At 36.5% G+C, this 16,572-nt stretch overlaps 1 long non-coding RNA gene across 1 annotated transcript in view; it reads left to right on the forward strand.

Moving 5' to 3' along the window:
• Window positions 1-15,798, forward strand: part of LOC136843630 (uncharacterized) — a 392,406-nt gene extending 376,608 nt beyond the window's left edge. The window contains exon 4 of the long non-coding RNA XR_010854609.1: window positions 15,698-15,798. This is a non-coding gene — a long non-coding RNA (uncharacterized lncRNA). The remainder of the gene's footprint in view (window positions 1-15,697) is intronic.
• Window positions 15,799-16,572: the final 774 nt, after the last annotated feature.

The following is a 16,572-nucleotide window of genomic DNA, read 5'->3' on the forward strand; positions in this document are numbered from 1 at the left end:
CAATTTTATAAAAGACAATTTTACTGCTGGTTTTCCTAACTAATCACCTTCCTTGAGAGTTTGCTTTACAACCCTCGGCCCATTACCCCATTCAAGTACAGATTTATTTATTCCGTTTTTTATCATCACCATGCAGTCCTTACTCCTAAAATCCAATTAAATTTGATATAAGGAAATAAGAATGATGCAAGTTAGATTACGTTTTTATTTTTATGGTGGTGAATTTTTAGATTTATCGTATTTCTATCTCTGTAATGGTTAATTATATATATATATATATATATATATATATATATATATATATGTGTGTGTGTGTGTGTGTGTGTGTGTGTGTGTGTGTATATATGCATACATTCATATATATATATATATATATATATATATATATATATATATATATATATATATATATATATATATATATATATATATATATATATATATATATATATATATATATATATATATATATATATATATATATATGACTTTTATCACATCACCGTGATTCATATGCAATCAGTAAGCTACAAACGTCCTTTAATATCCAATTCGCTCTACCTCGGAAATAATATATTTTTCATATATGTTACCGAAGGGTAATTTTTTAGGTGATAAAAGTTCGTCGTCCCGTGGGCTCGAACCAGCGAAGGACAAGAACTCAGGACTACAATGGACGCATTAACCTGCGCAGCCAGCAAGTGAGGTATAAGTGGATATCGGCTCCCATGTACAAATCCCCCGTCGAACTCAGGTGTTTGTGTTAGGGGTTATCTTCTCCCCTTTTATGTTCTTTGTTGTATGTTTGTATGGATTTTAGTCTTTCTCTTCTTACCTTGGTCTCTTTCGAGGTGTCCTTCAGATCGCTTCGCGGATGATGTGCTATCTTTGTATATTTATTATTTTTAAGTATTGATATCTCTCAGAAAGGCGTATAGAGACGAGATCGGTAATTTCTTCACTTTAATTAGTACTTAGTATTATAAAGATCAGTACAAAATTAACAAGTTACAATGATAGAAAACGAATCACTCTTGACTCAGTCTATATGGGAACACGGAAGCGAGGGGAGACGTACTCTCCCTTGAAGGACACAGTTCTGAACTCTCCTCTCCTCTCCTCGTCGGTCTCTAACTCGTTGAACTGCAACATTTTCTATATCACCTAATATTTGAAGCATTAATCTAGTTAGGTTATATAAACCGTCAGTCTGATTTACTGGTTCCCAGAGTGATAAATAAATTTCTTTAAATTCTGCATAGTTATCAAGTTTGCTAAAACTTGTGGAATTCAAAGTTTTATGTGCGTCTCCATGTTCTGAGCTGACGAGCAACAAGGCTTCATTTATTTTAGCTCTTTCATCTGTTATTCCCCCTGAAATTATACGACTATCTGCATCTGCTAGCCAATGATTTACAGTATAGGATTCGACTCAGCTTTTGTCAGGATTGGAATCATCCACCTGTCCACAGAAGCGTGTGGCGGTTGTTATGACGGCTGCCTGATTCATGTTATAAAATTGTAAGGTGCGAGTATTATTAGTATTGTTACTATTATTATTATTGTTAGTAGTATTAGAATGGTTAACACTATTTTGGTTCTGGTTATTTGTGTTATTATTGTTAGTATTTCCTTGCACTACAGCGGAGTGGGAATTTAGTCCTGAAATTCGACTTCTTCTAATTGTCGACGGTCTTAAATCGTAATGTGAATGTCTAACAGTGTTCAGTAATTCTTCAAATACTCGTTGCATGTCCACACACAAAAAAAAATTATTCACTCAGAGTACATCAATCATAAAAAAAAAAAATTGTTATATTGTACCAAAATCAAAAATAATTTGTCAAATTGTCACACAAAAAAATTTAATTCTCTATTGAGTTCAAGTGCACAATTAAAACCTTTTTCAATACACAAAATAAATTCTTATATGAAATTGGGCATCATATCATAAAAATTCGAACTCAGGTGTTTGTATTTGGAGACGATATCCACCCACCTCTGCCATGTTGACCGTGTAATGCGTTTGTCGCACGCAGCCATATTATGACTTTTTATCACATCACCGTGATTCATATGCAATCAGTAAGCTAAAACGTCCTTTAATATCCAATTCGACGGGGGATTTGTACATGGGAGGCGATATCCACTTATACCTCACTTGCTGGCCACGCGGGTTAATGCGTCCACTGTAGTCCTGAGTTCTTGTCCTTAGCTAGTTCGAGCCCACGGGACGACGAACTTATTATCACCTAAAAAATTCCCCTTCGGTAACATATATGAAAATATATTATTTCCGAGGTAGAGCGAATTGGATATTAAAGTACGTTTGTAGCTTACTGGTTATATATGAATCACGGTGATGTGATAAAAAGTCATAAAATGGCTGCGTGCGACAAACGCATTACACAGTCAACATGGCAGAGGTGGGTGGATATCGTCTCCAAATACAAACACCTGAGTTCGACGGGGATTTGTACATGGGAGCCGATATCCACTTATACCTCACTTGCTGGCCGCGTGGGTTAATGCGTCCACTGTAGTCCTGAGTTCTTGTCCTTCACTGGTTCGAGCCCACAGGACGACGAACTTATTATCAACTAAAAAATTCCCCTTCGGTAACATATATGAAAATATATTATTTCCGAGGTAGAGCGAATTGGATATTAAAGGACGTTTGTAGCGTACTGATTACATATAAATCACGGTGATGTGATAAAAAGTCATAATATGGCTGCGTGCGACAAACGCATTACACGGTCAACATGGCGGAGGTGGGTGGATATCGTCTCCAAATACAAACCCCTGAGTTTGATGGGGGATTTGTACATGGGAGCCGATATCCACTTATACCTCACTTGCTGGCCGCGTGGGTTAATGCGTCCACTGTAGTCCTGAGTTCTTGTCCTTCGCTGGTTCGAGCCCATGGGACAACGAACTTATTTCAACTAAAAAATTCCCCTTCGGTAACATATATGAAAATATATTATTTCCGAGGTAGAGCGAATTGGATATTAAAGGACGTTTGTAGCTTACTGATTATATATATATATATATATATATATATATATATATATATATATATATATATATATATATATATATATATAATGTGTGTGTGTTTGTATGTATATGCGCATACCTGTCATTTTTGCAATACAGTGCGAATGCATATCCATATAAATTCAATGTAAATATGGTATATATGAAATAAACCTTAAATAAAGATAGTTTAAGGTGAAGAGAGAAGCGCCTTTTGAAAGCTATGAATTAGTAAATAATATTTGTCACTCCATTTACTTTTTAGTTCACTCACACATGCTTAGCAGAAAGTGATTCCGGAGTTGTTACGCAGATAGGAGTTATTCAGCTCTTTCAATTTGGCGTAGTGCAGCTTTAATGGTTTATTTTTTGTCCTAAACCTGGATAGCAGTACTTTACTTTCGCTGGCTTCGTTTTGAGAGTTTCTTTGAAGTGATCCGTTTGTCTTTGTCTCGGTGTTTTCCAGGTCGACGGTTTCGAATTACTCTCTAAATATTTTGGAGTCGCGGCCTTTCTCCACTTCTTCCTTTACTGTGTGATGCCCGATTTATTGTAGTTCAAAGATTTAGAAGCCATGGTTGGGTGTTTTACCTTTGTGAAGTTGACCCCGCCCCCACACTGTGTGTATGCGTATGAGTTTCTTAATTTACAGTTGTTAATTTATTAATTTTCGTGTATTTATAGCCGTTAAAGCAGCAGTGTGATAATATTGCACTCCAAAGGGAATGGCAAAACCCAGCCGTGATATTTAAATTACAGCATTTCTCAATTTTTGGGTAACCTGGAATTTGTTCAGGCTTGGGTTGCATTAAAACTGATTTCGTTTCAAATCTGAAAATTTTATCGTTAACGTAACAGGAAATTAAATATATAACAAGGATTTATGATACTATTACATTTATCAATAGAAGATTTAGATTGGGAATTATCACCTCTTTTGTCATATTTTATTACAAAATTGGAGATCTCATTCTTCAGCTTAAACTAAACGTCCACTGGGATGAAAGCTCGACACGCTGTCGCTTCCAGTTTAAGTGAAGTTGCCCCCAAACTGATCAGTGGTCATATATCATTCCCAGAGTTGCTAAGGTGACTGAAATTTTTCATTAGCCAAACATTGCCGCTTTAATTTTAATTCTACCATGCGTTAATGGTGTGTCTTATTTCCCCGTTTTCATGCCAGATCTAAGTCTTATTTGTACTGCTCTAATTATCTTTATAATTTATTATCATCATTATTTTTTCAGTGATAGTACAGTAACAGCAGCAACAACTATACGAATTACCCTAATGCTGACCCAGGTAGGGTCCCGTATGTACTAAGTTGTACCCTAAATTTGACTTCAGATCTTCTTTAAGGGTTGTTTGGACATAAAAAAAAAACTTGGTCACATGTTCCACAACTGGCCTGTTTTTCGCCATTTTGAAATCCAAGGTGGCCACCTGACAAAAATGATAAAAGTCAATAAATGACCAGAATATACTCAATATGCATATTATTTCAAAGGTCTTGAATAGGAGAATACATAATAGGATGGTCTGACATGAATTTTCATCAGATAAGGATATACATAAAAAAAAATTCAAATTAAAAGAAATTTATTCGTACATAATTGTTTATCTATGTTTCCCAATACTGTGCGGTAGTAAAATTAAGCAAATAGTTCGTTAATAGTTCGTTACTTGTGTAACGAACTATTAATTGTTTGGAAAAAAATCACTCTCAAACCTTCATTTCACGTTCCACCATTAAATCATCTTCACTGTCTTTGGAATCATTATGACTCTTTCTTATAGTATTATGTGGATTGCTACACTGCCCACTTACATCACACTTACAGAATTCACAGCAACTAATGTCTGCTACACGGCAAGGACATACAATTTTGACCTAAAGCATTTTTTACAGGTGCATGAAAATGGAAAATCGGGGGGTTGATTAGGTTCAGAAACAATAAGTGGTACCAGGAAGTCATCTTTCAAAATGTAACCATAATGTATTGGATTCAGTATATCTATGATAGCTTTTGTGGCATTTGTCCAGTGATAACATTGCAAAAAAAGCTCACTTAATAGAAAGCTGTATACTATTTGGAGTTAGAACAAGTCTTTCAAAATTGTTTTTAATGCTTTTATGATGGTACAGGAAATATCGCAGCTCAATGAATGTATCTGTGTTGACTCCACCAATGGCTCGGGCAAGAAACTGCTCTGCTTTGATTTCCATATCATGAGAAAGTTCTTTATTTTTTCCAAAATCCTTGATTAACTCTGTTCCACCTTGCTCTGCTGTCTTGAATACAGCAAGTTGCGTTGAAACCTTGCTGGTCGTGTCACAACCACTAAGTGCTTGGACATCTGACGTACAGAAACTAGTGCTCTTGACATTGTCAGTACTAAATCATGGACTGGCAATGCCCTTTTGGTGTTGGCTTGTCCACAAAGGTCCCATAGCTCTTCTAGACCACTGAATTTCCAAGCTTCACTGAAGTGGTACAGTAGACACTAAAACATCTGTATCTAGTGAAGCCACTATGACTCTCTTGAATCATTCTGTGCAAGTGGCATGGTTGATATGTAACAACATTCTATCATCAGCCTCTTTGTGTTGACAATGAAGTGTCGGTACATCCACAACAGTTTGAGAGCTGATTCTCAGGCACTTATACAAGTCATCTTCATGAGAACCTCCAAGGTATATAGGTATGTACATACTTTCTGTACCTTGAGTCACTTGCTCAATCAACCACTTGAAGAAAAATTCTTGCAGCCTTACCTTGCTTTTGATTGATGACCAGAACCTTTCCATATCTACTGGAAGTGGAGTGTCACTGCGGTTAATAGATACATCTATTAGATCGACTTTTCTTCTCCTTATTCTTTCACAGTCTTTTATACTGCTTAGGTAATAAATATCAAAGACAACATCAATTCGTTTGCAAGTGGCTGACATGCAAGAAAATATTTTCCACAAGAGAGCTGCCATATCACCTAATGTTTTCAGCTTCAACTGTCACTGATAATTTTCTAGCATATGCCATGAAATCAGAGACAATAACTGTAGGATGAGTAGTGTCTGAGAAAGGTACTTTCGTGGAGCTGGTTCTTTAAGTCTTTTTTTCAATGACATGGTAAGGCTGCAAGAATTTTTCATCAAGTGGTTAACTGAGAAAGTGACTCACGGTACAAAAAAGTATGTCCATACCTATATACCTTGGAGGTTCTCATGAAGATGACTTGTATAAGTGTCTGAGAATCAGCTCTCAAACTGTTGTGGATGTACCGACACTTCATTGTTAACACAAAGAGGCTGATGATAGAATGTTGTTGCATATCAACCATGCCACTTGCACAGAATTATTCAAGAGAGTCATATTGGCTTCACCAGATACAGATGTTTTAGTATGTCTACTGTACCAATTCAGTGAAACTTGGAAATTCAGTGGTCTAGAAGAGCTATGGGTCCTTTGTGGACAAGCCAACACCAAAAGGGCATTGTCAGTCCATGATTTAGTACTGACAATGTCAAGAGCACTATTTTCTGTACGTCCAGCTGTCCATGCACTTAGTGGTTGTGACACAAACCAGCAAGGTTTCAACGAAACTTGTTGTATTCAAGGCAGCAGAGCAAGGTGGAACAGAGTTAATCAAAGATTTTGGAAAAAATAAAGAACTTTCTCATGATATGGAAATCAAAGCAGAGTAGTTTCTTGCTCGAGCCATTGGTGGAGTCCCCATAGATACATTCAATGAGCTGAGATATTTCCTGTACCATCATAAAAGCATTAAAAACAATTTTGAAAGACTTGTTCCAACTTCAAATAGTATACAGCTTTCTATTAGGTGAGCTTTTTTGCAATGTTATCACTGGACAATGCCACAAAAGCTATCATAGATATACTGAATCCATTAGATTATGGTTACATTTTGAAAGATGACTTCCTGGTACCACTTATTGTTTCTGAACCTAATCAACCCCCCGATTTTCCATTTCCATGCACCTGTAAAAAATGCTTTAGGTCAAATGTATGTCCTTGCCGCGTAGCAGACATTAGTTGCTGTGAATTCTGTAAGTGTGATGTAAGTGGGCAGTGTAGTAATCCACATAATAACTTAAGAAAGAGTCATAATGATTCCAAGGACAGAAAAGATTATTTAATGGTGGAATGTGAAATGAAGGTTTGAGAGTTCTTTTTTTCCAAACAATTAATAGTTCGTTACACAAGTGTATTATTTATTTGCTTAATTTTACTACCGCACATTATTGGGAGACATAGATTAACACTTATGTATGAATAAATTTCTTTTAATTTAAATTTTTTTTATTTATACCCTTATCTAATGAAAATTCACGTCAAACCATCCTATTATGTATTCTCCTTTTCAAGACCTTTAAAATAACATGCAAATTGCGGGTATTCTGGTCATTTATTGACTTTTATCATTTTCGTCAGGCGGCCATCTTGGATTTCAAAATGGCGAAAAACAGGCCAGTTGTGGAACATGTGACCAAGTTTTTTTTATGTCCAAACAACCCTCAAAGAAGAGCTGAAGTCAAATTTAGGGTACATCTTAGTGCATACGGGACCATACCAGGTTCCATGACTATTTCTGTTACATCATCTGCTAATCCTGACATACCATCATTGGGGATGACCTCCTCGTATTATGATATAACGCCTTCTGTAGCTGTAAGTAGGATCTAAGTTTATTAGTTGTCGAAAAAGCTAGGACACTTGTCTGGGATATTTGAACTTCTTGTCAGTTACATCTGTATAAAGCATTTGAGTGAAGCGAACTTAATTAAGAATGATTACCCATTTTACTTTGTAAAGTTAATTTTATTAGGGATACATATAATTATAAAGGCATTTATCGTTCAGTGTATGTTTACACATTTTTGTCTGACTAAACGCGTGGATGCAGGAGTCAGGAAACACGTCCAATTATTTTGGTACGACCCTATTGTGGTAATCATGAGTGATGGCAAAAGTTTCACGATTAATTTACTTATTTGTTGATTCATCAGTATTGGAACTCGGATATGAAGCGTAAATTCATTGAAACTCATTTGACACTGATATTACAAATATATTGTGTGTATTTGTCGTGATTTTATTGTTGTTTATCGGGAGCAGGTGATCAGTGCTATTTCAAAGCCTCGTTGCTCTTCAGGTAATTGCAACATAGATTATAAATAGTTTCGAATGAGTGTTAGTTATACAACTTTCTTTTTGTGCTTTGATTTTTGGGAATGGTGGTGTAGATGTTCTCTGATAACGCTAATTTACAATGCATTTGGAAGTCTGAATTTGCATAAGCCTAAATGGTGTCATTCAGTTTGTTTCATAAATATTTATTTTTGTTAACTCTCTTAATCACTGGTGCATTTTGAAGGTCCCGTTCGTTAACCCGCTTGGTTGACTTCTTTCCTTTTCGAATTTGATAACAGATATTATATCCTTATTTCATCTTTTGTCCATATTTCTGGTTTGGTCTGTGCCTCTCCTAATAATATTGGCTGTGTTTCTTTTATAAATGATTCATATTTTTCACTATTTTGGCAGACGTAGGTTCGTTACAGACTTTTGATTGCTGAACCTCTCGGGTTCACCTCGGTTTAATAGAACCGTCGGTGATTAAAAGCTCGTGCGTCTCAGCATGTTTTCCTTAAAGCTTCTCTTGACATCATCGTGCCAATGCTAACGTCTTCCGTAGTATTCCGTAGGTTATTGTTAAAAGTTTCAAAAATTAATTGCCACGTCATGATCTTCGCTCAATCCTTTTGTTAATGTACCCAGCCGTATGTTGATCTTTTTTGCCCAGAAGGTGATCACTGTTACCAGTACATGATGCTTAGGTCTAGTTAAGTTTTTTGATGGAAAATAATTTTAGCAAAAAAATATCCTTCTGTAATGCCAATGAATTCTACCTATATTGTCAATTCCGTCTAATTCTTCCTGCTTATTGTTTATTTTTTCTTTGTTTGTCTGTTTTGAAGCGCTGTGGAACTTGTATCTCGGCTTATCTCAAGTTATTATTACTAGAGCCTGATTTTATTATGAGTTCAAAGGTGATGAGCCTCTTATGTGTCTTCTTGATAAAAGATTAAGCTGGTTGTATGCCAGCATAGGATCTTGCTAGTATGATCAGTTAGTAAACCTGATATTTCATTATCTCCGAGAAGCATATGCATGTTTTCCCAAACATCACTGGAGCATGAGAAATCTGTGTGGCGGATCTTCAATTTTGAGTTTCAGTTTCCACCCACAAAATTCAAATATTGTTTTTCAGACTGAACTATAGAAAAGCATTATTAATTTCCATGTCATCAGCTTCCTGGATGAAGAAAATCTGTGTCATTTTATTCACGTGAATGTTAATAGCTCTTCTTACCTATTTTTTCAAAGCAAAAGTGCATTAGAAGTTGTGCAATGGATCATAAAATATATTTATCAAATATGAACACGAACCCCAAGCGAATTATGAGATCAGTGAATGAGGTTCATCCATAATAATCAGATCATGAGTGTTCTCACTTATTCGTTGACGCAATAACATTCGGCGTTATAAAACTTGTAAATTCGAAAACGTCCCCATTAATAAAGAAAAAAAAAACGATTTGAGGAGCTCATCCCTGTCTCCACTCAACAATTCATTTAGCAACTTTAAGTATATTTTTATCGAGGTGAAATTCATATGTTGATTTGTGTTTTGATGTTTGTTTTAGGTCCGGATGCCTTGTCTTATGCATTGTTCTCTCTCTCTCTCTCTCTCTCTCTCTCTCTCTCTCTCTCTCTCTCTCTCTCTCTCTCTCTCTCAATATAATATGACTAAAAGGCTATGAAGACTTTATTTTTATCCAATTTGTTTAACCATATATAGACTGTAACTGTAAGGGTGGTGGAGGGGGGGTGACGATAGGATAGAGTGAGGGTTCGATTACAAATCGGTTTAAACTCCTAAGGGTCCCCCGGAAGGAAGATAAGGTTTGGAAGGGGGTAAAAGGGGGCCGGGTGAAAGGAAGGTATAAGGGGAAGGAAAAAAGAATGGGACAGTCCCATTTGTCGTTTAGTCTACAATATAGCGCTTCTCTTATTTGGAATGTGTTTGTAAGTTATTAAAGTGCAGGAAAGGTACGGCAAAAGGCAAAAGGCAGAAGTCATTTGAATGGGGTCCAATACTGGAATCGTCCTCCCTCCCTCCTCCCCTACAGCGAGAGAGGGAAGGAGGACTCAGACCACAGGACTGTACAGTAGTATAGTGCATTTAGTTACTAGAGTTAGTTTTTCGAGCTCTCTTTCCGTATATAGGTTAAGCAGAGGTTATCCATTATGGTCAGCACTTGCGAGTGATTAACGCCAGACGTCGGTGGCACATCAGTTCGAACAACCCTCTATGGGTTCAAGGGTATGAGGCAGCAACCGTATCATAATCATAGCGCATGAAGCCTTCGTACTCCCCATCCCGGTTTCAAACATCGGGTAAAAGAGTAGCTAGGCCGTAAGCTTTACAACCTGGCGATCATTGACTGTGTGAACAAAGCACCAAAATTCTAGGCTTGGGATCTCCATGATGGAATACAGTGGGATGTTTCATCTCCTGAGATCATGCTAGTGGTTGGTAAAACGTCCTTTGGCTTGAAGTGCTCGTCCCGTCTAGTTTATCCACAGAAGATTATGGGGACGGATGAAGTAGATAAGCGTTGGATTTGGAGGCTTTGTATATGCCTTCGTTTTTTCTAAAGTATGATTTCAACTTTTAAAAGATTGTACATAAAGTGCTATCAGTCATATTAGACGGGAATTTGTTTGTGGATATTGCGCTATGGAGTATTAATTAGGCATTATCTGATGTAGGAAAGTAATTATGGATGTACGGCCGAGAGAGAGCCATGCTTTCGGGCGATTCTTACCCCAGACTTAGCATAGTTCTTTTTTTTTTCCTGGATTAGTTTTATCGTTATACCCAGATTATAAAGAGTTTGGTGTATAACGTTTGATGTTTTGAAAGTAGGTCATTATGATATCCATGGTTTTCAACAGTTACGTAAAACAAATTAAGTCTTTTTGTGAGTGATATGATGAGAAGGATGTTGACAGGGGAAATGGAAACTCGATACTAATTGTTAACTTAAGGAGACATCATACCAATTCCTTATATTCCACTTTATGTAGTAAATGTCACTTTGTAAAATTAATGTGTTCTTGAATTACAACGTATATATATATATATATATATATATATATATATATATATATATATATATATATATTTTATATATATATATATATATATATATATATACTGTATATATATATATATATATATATATATATATATATATATATATATATATATATATATATATATTATATGAATTGTGTTTGTGTGTGTGTTGTAAATTCGTCATTAATTTTTCACACATTTCTACACTTTCAAATCTTTTTACTCATCGTTAGACGTAGTCGATAATCTCCTCGTTAATTTTCATCTTCCTTGATCTCTCAAAGTATTCTGTTGCACTCTTCATTCCCCTGTTCATATCAGAGTACATTAATATTTTTCCATTCTCTAACATGTATGGGACTTTTGTTCAACGTTAAGCCTTTGATATCTGTCGGAATTACTGATAAGCTGATAGTTTGGGTTAATTGCAAATTAAATTGGTGTAGACATTGTGTTGCTTTCATCGGAGTTGATAGCCCTCTTTGATAAACAGTGTGGCGCAGTAAAGAAAAAATGCACTCTCTTTCTCTGGGGGAGTTCAAATGCTCTCTCTCTCTCTCTCTCTCTCTCTCTCTCTCTCTCTCTCTCTCTCTCTCTCTCTCTCTCTCTCTCTCTCTCTCTATGGGGGTGTTCCGTTCCTCATCAAACCGACACGCCTCTTTTGAAGTTGCATGAAATGAAATTAAAATGATGGCAATTTCTTGCCTGTTATTGTAAAAGCTGCGGGATATATTTTGCAATAGTTAATGATATGCCTCTGTTGTACAGATCACAGCCCACTTTATTCTTTACGTAAAATAACAAGAACTTTCATGATGTATTAAACTGAAACTTTAGCTCTGAGGATGCAGGTAACTATTTTTGGTAGCCGGGAAACGTCAATGCAGCTACTACAGCTGCTACTCACTATTTGTAATATTATTATGGTACTGGCATTGATGGGACGCTACTGTTTTTTGTATTTATTTTTTTGTGGGGTGTTTATTTTTTACAATCAACGCATGAGATTCTGTTCCAAACATTATTATTTTATAATACTATTGAGTCAAAGATTCCTTCGTTAGATGGAGTATTTTTGCATGGTTTATTTTTATTTTGTTTTTTTTTTATTGAAAAGTTACAGAACACGCTTAAAGAAAAACATAAGTAAAAAGAGAGAGAGAGAGAGAGAGAGAGAGAGAGAGAGAGAGAGAGAGAGAGAGAGAGAGAGAGAGAGAGATCATATTCCAGTATGGCAAACGAGAAAGGACGGCAATGAAGGGGAAACCCCTTGAATAGCATTTCCGTAACGATGTAAGTTGTACCTTCTCCATCTCTGGGCATCGGTCCCATGGGTCTCGGGGGCCTCAGTTCAACACAAGTTCAGTGTTCTGTGGTAGCCTCTCCTTATATATGGGTCCGCGTGCCTGGCAGGGATGCCATTAAAAGCCGTCTTTGATGTAGTATAAAAATGAAGGTGGTTAGGACGGACTAGTTTAGCGACGTCCATATTATGAAGCCTGCTTTGGTTGTTGTAATAATGATGTCGGTGTTCTTCGATGACCTTTAATGAGTACTGCTGTATTCGACTTTTTGGTTAATTGTTATCCTTATATATATTATGTTCAATGGGGGGGAGGGGACAATTGGAGGTTTGTTTAATGCATAATATACAGTAAAAGTAATTATGCATAAAAATAAAATTACTTTTATCCCTCATCCCCCCAAATATAATAAATGACCCCTCCCAGATCGAATAGGCTTGCTCGAAATGATTGCCGGCACATAGTCCAAGGTACAGACGAGTTCTAGTTGTTACATCTGCTTTGTGCTCCTTTTGAAGTACCCTTTTCAAATATTTTTTTTTGGGGGCCATATTAATCAATTTTTTTTATTAATTTTTCAGGTATCTCACTTTATGCATGTCTGTTTATGGAAGATTCATTTGATACCGAAGTTGACAATGGTATTTAAATAATTTGGAAGTCGAGTTTAGTCCCACCAGCCAATGGGGAAATCGCTTTCAAGGCCTTCCATCCATTGGCCAAAGCTCATAGCTTCAGCCTGTTAGAGAAGGGGTAGATATGGCTTCTTAGTTGGGTGTGGTGGAGGTCTCTGATTGGCCAAAAGAAAATCTTAGTGGACTTCTTGAACAGTTCTTGGTCAGCCGTCTAGAAGGTACGAAGGTATTTTTAAGCTGTGTATATGCAACATTCGTTTCGGCAAAATAGCGTAAGTACCCTTTTCATGTTAGCAATTCTGGGCAATTTTAGTTCCAGCTGGTCAGTTGTAATCAACTGAAGTTGAAAATCTGTTGTAAAAACTTATCAGTGGCATGCATTCTCCATCTTAGAATAAACTGAGAAATTTGGAGTGAAAAGCTATTTGCTTGAATTAATCAGTTCTGTGAAATATTCAGTCTGTGATTGCCAGGACTTGGGTTAGGTGACAAAGAAGTCGATTTATGGCCCAATACCCTCTTGCTTAGCTAGAACTTCGTACACTATTTTAGTTTTTCCTTTAAAGGTAGGTGTATAGCCCTTAGTGCGCGTTGATCACACGCTCTTACATTAATTTCTTTTGTGAAAGCACGACACTTCAGCCGCACCCACAAGTCGGTCAGTACACGAGTCTGGCATTTCTCTCACTTTTCGATTTTTCCCTCTGAACAGTTCCAATTTTAATTCTGTTTTTCTCCAGTTTTTTTTTCTGGGTAGAACTATAGGGTAGCTCCGCGTCGCCGACGTCACTATAACGACTTTTTACACAATTTTTTGGTTGCTAATTATGAATTACCTTTCATTTTTGGCGCTCGAGTCTAATTAACCTGCAATTAACCCCCGAAGTCCACCCAACAAGGGGTTTCCATACGCGACCTTCACAAGACAGAGCACGGGTACGTCTGTTTCGAACGGTTCATATCCCGTCCGGCAAGTGCAATAACTTGTTAACGTATGGGTACCCCCCTCCCCGGGCCAGTACTAAACACGGCGAAGGGACATTCCATTTGGCCGACAACAAACAGTGCACCGCCAGTATCAGAACCCCTAAAAATTTAGAAGAAACCAGTTGAAAAGGTAAAAACAGGCGCGGAGCTAATATAGAGAATTACCTTTTTCTGTAGGTAACTATTTGTTAGGTAAGTAGTTGCTATTCCAGGTAGCCTAACCTGTGTCTCATCGTAAAATTTCTTTAAACCGAATCTAAAATCTCTGAAATGACATAAGGTTTTACGTCATCATAACGCCATGCGAGGTGTCTCATTAGACAAAAAACAAAAAGTACATATTTACTTAAACTTTGTGACTGTTTAAAATGCGCCACCATATACACTGTCAGTAAAAGACATAATCGAATGGCAGCCTATCTGCTTGGTATTTTTTCATTAGATGGAATGTTGCATACAGAGTACGTTGGCTTTAGGGGGACCAGGGACGGAGTGTGACTTCATGTTTCCTTGCGTTGTGGGTTGAGGTGGGTTTCGACTTCTTGTGTTAGGCAATTAATGAAGACCCCTTACCTGTTTTAGACGGAAGTATTTTGTTTCCCATATTTCCCGTATTTTCGCTCTGTTTACCAGGGAACCGATTTACTCGTAGAGTAAGAGCGTCAAGACCAGCTTATGGCCCGTGAGTTTAGTCCTTATACAAGTGTTAGTTCCTAAATGAGGCTTGATGAAACTTGGTTAGATCGACCTTTTCGACGAATAGAACCTATTTGTTGTGACGAGAGTCTCAAGGAAAGTATTCGCAGATGTGCACTCTGATGATTACCCCAATGTTTGCCTTCGTTACAGGGATTCTCTCTCTCTCTCTCTCTCTCTCTCTCTCTCTCTCTCTCTCTCTCTCTCTCTCTCTCTCTCTCTCTCTCTGTCTCTCTCTCTCGGGCTTTTAGTCTGTTGTGGGATAACCAGAGGCTGTTATAATAATTTCAACGGCGTTTTTGACGGCGTCGCTGTCATCCTATTAAAGATAAAAAAAAAGTTTAACTATTCAGTGAGTGTTAAGAATTAACCATTAACCATGTTAGTTATGCAGGAACGCTTCCTGTGATTTCTAAAAGTGGCTTGCTTATTCTTTATGTTGTGTATTATATGAATGTGTTATGTTTGTATATATATTTATATATATATATATATATATATATATATATATATATATATATAATATAATATGTATTATATATATATATATATATATATATATATATATATATATATATATATATATATATATATATATATATATATATATATATATATATATATATATCATTTATAATTTATACTTTGTTCATACCTTTTTCCTCCTGCGAAATCTACAGTATTATTTACGTATAATTCTTATTCCAAACACATTGTATGTGTATTTGATGTTCAGTATTTTTTTGGGGGGGTCTGCATTTGATATGAGGGTTGTCATCTTAATAAGGATTGTTTTATTTGTAGGGTGACACAGCGCAGCCCTCGCCTGAGGACCTGTCCTCCCCTCCGATTTACCAGTGAAGACCTATATTAAGGACTGCACTCCTAAGTTTTTCAAAATAACGTAAGTGTACCGCTTATCATTTGATTTTTTCACATTATTTTCACGGATATCTGCCTTTGTGTTTGATACCCTAATAATCCAGTCACATATGTATTATGTTGGCTCTTATCTGTGTGTTTGTACATGTATGTTTTTCACATTCTTAAACTGAATGATTCCTGTGACTATTTTTTACTATATTTCTTCATTTAAGTAATAGTCTTGCTCATTTGCTTTGGGAGAGATAGGTATGAATTCGGGATCTCATTCTTAGTTTTTTTGTAGGAATTATGATGCAGTTTACATTGTGCTTCCATGTCCAGTGCTCATAACTTCTGGTGGTATATGTTGCTGATACATACACAAGACAGCCATTATTGTAACCAATACTTCTGTCAAGGAGATTTTTTGTTTGGTTTGTTTATTAGCCAGTTGATTCACAATATGATTTGGAAAATGAGTAGGTTTTTGCGGTAATATTACCAGTAGGTTGGCGTTGTTGGAAGTAATAATTGATTAGATTCTGTGAGAGATAGGAATTTAATTTTGAGGGGAAGGGACCACCTGTGGGGTTGGCATGCTTCTGCAGCGTCTCCTCAGCGATAGATACATTCTTGGTTGTCTGCTTCATGATTTTCCACTTGAGCCTTAGTCTGGGAATGACCTAGAGGTCTCTTTAGGCTACATATAATGATGATTGTTAAGATTATATAATGATGATTTTGGTTTCAAATTTTTATTGGAAGACTGGGATTTCGTTAATTAGGCTGCTTAGGCTGCTATTAGGCAATGGTAA

The sequence above is a fragment of the Macrobrachium rosenbergii genome, chromosome 12, assembly GCF_040412425.1.
Source record: "Macrobrachium rosenbergii isolate ZJJX-2024 chromosome 12, ASM4041242v1, whole genome shotgun sequence".
Taxonomy (NCBI): Eukaryota; Metazoa; Arthropoda; class Malacostraca; order Decapoda; family Palaemonidae; genus Macrobrachium; species Macrobrachium rosenbergii.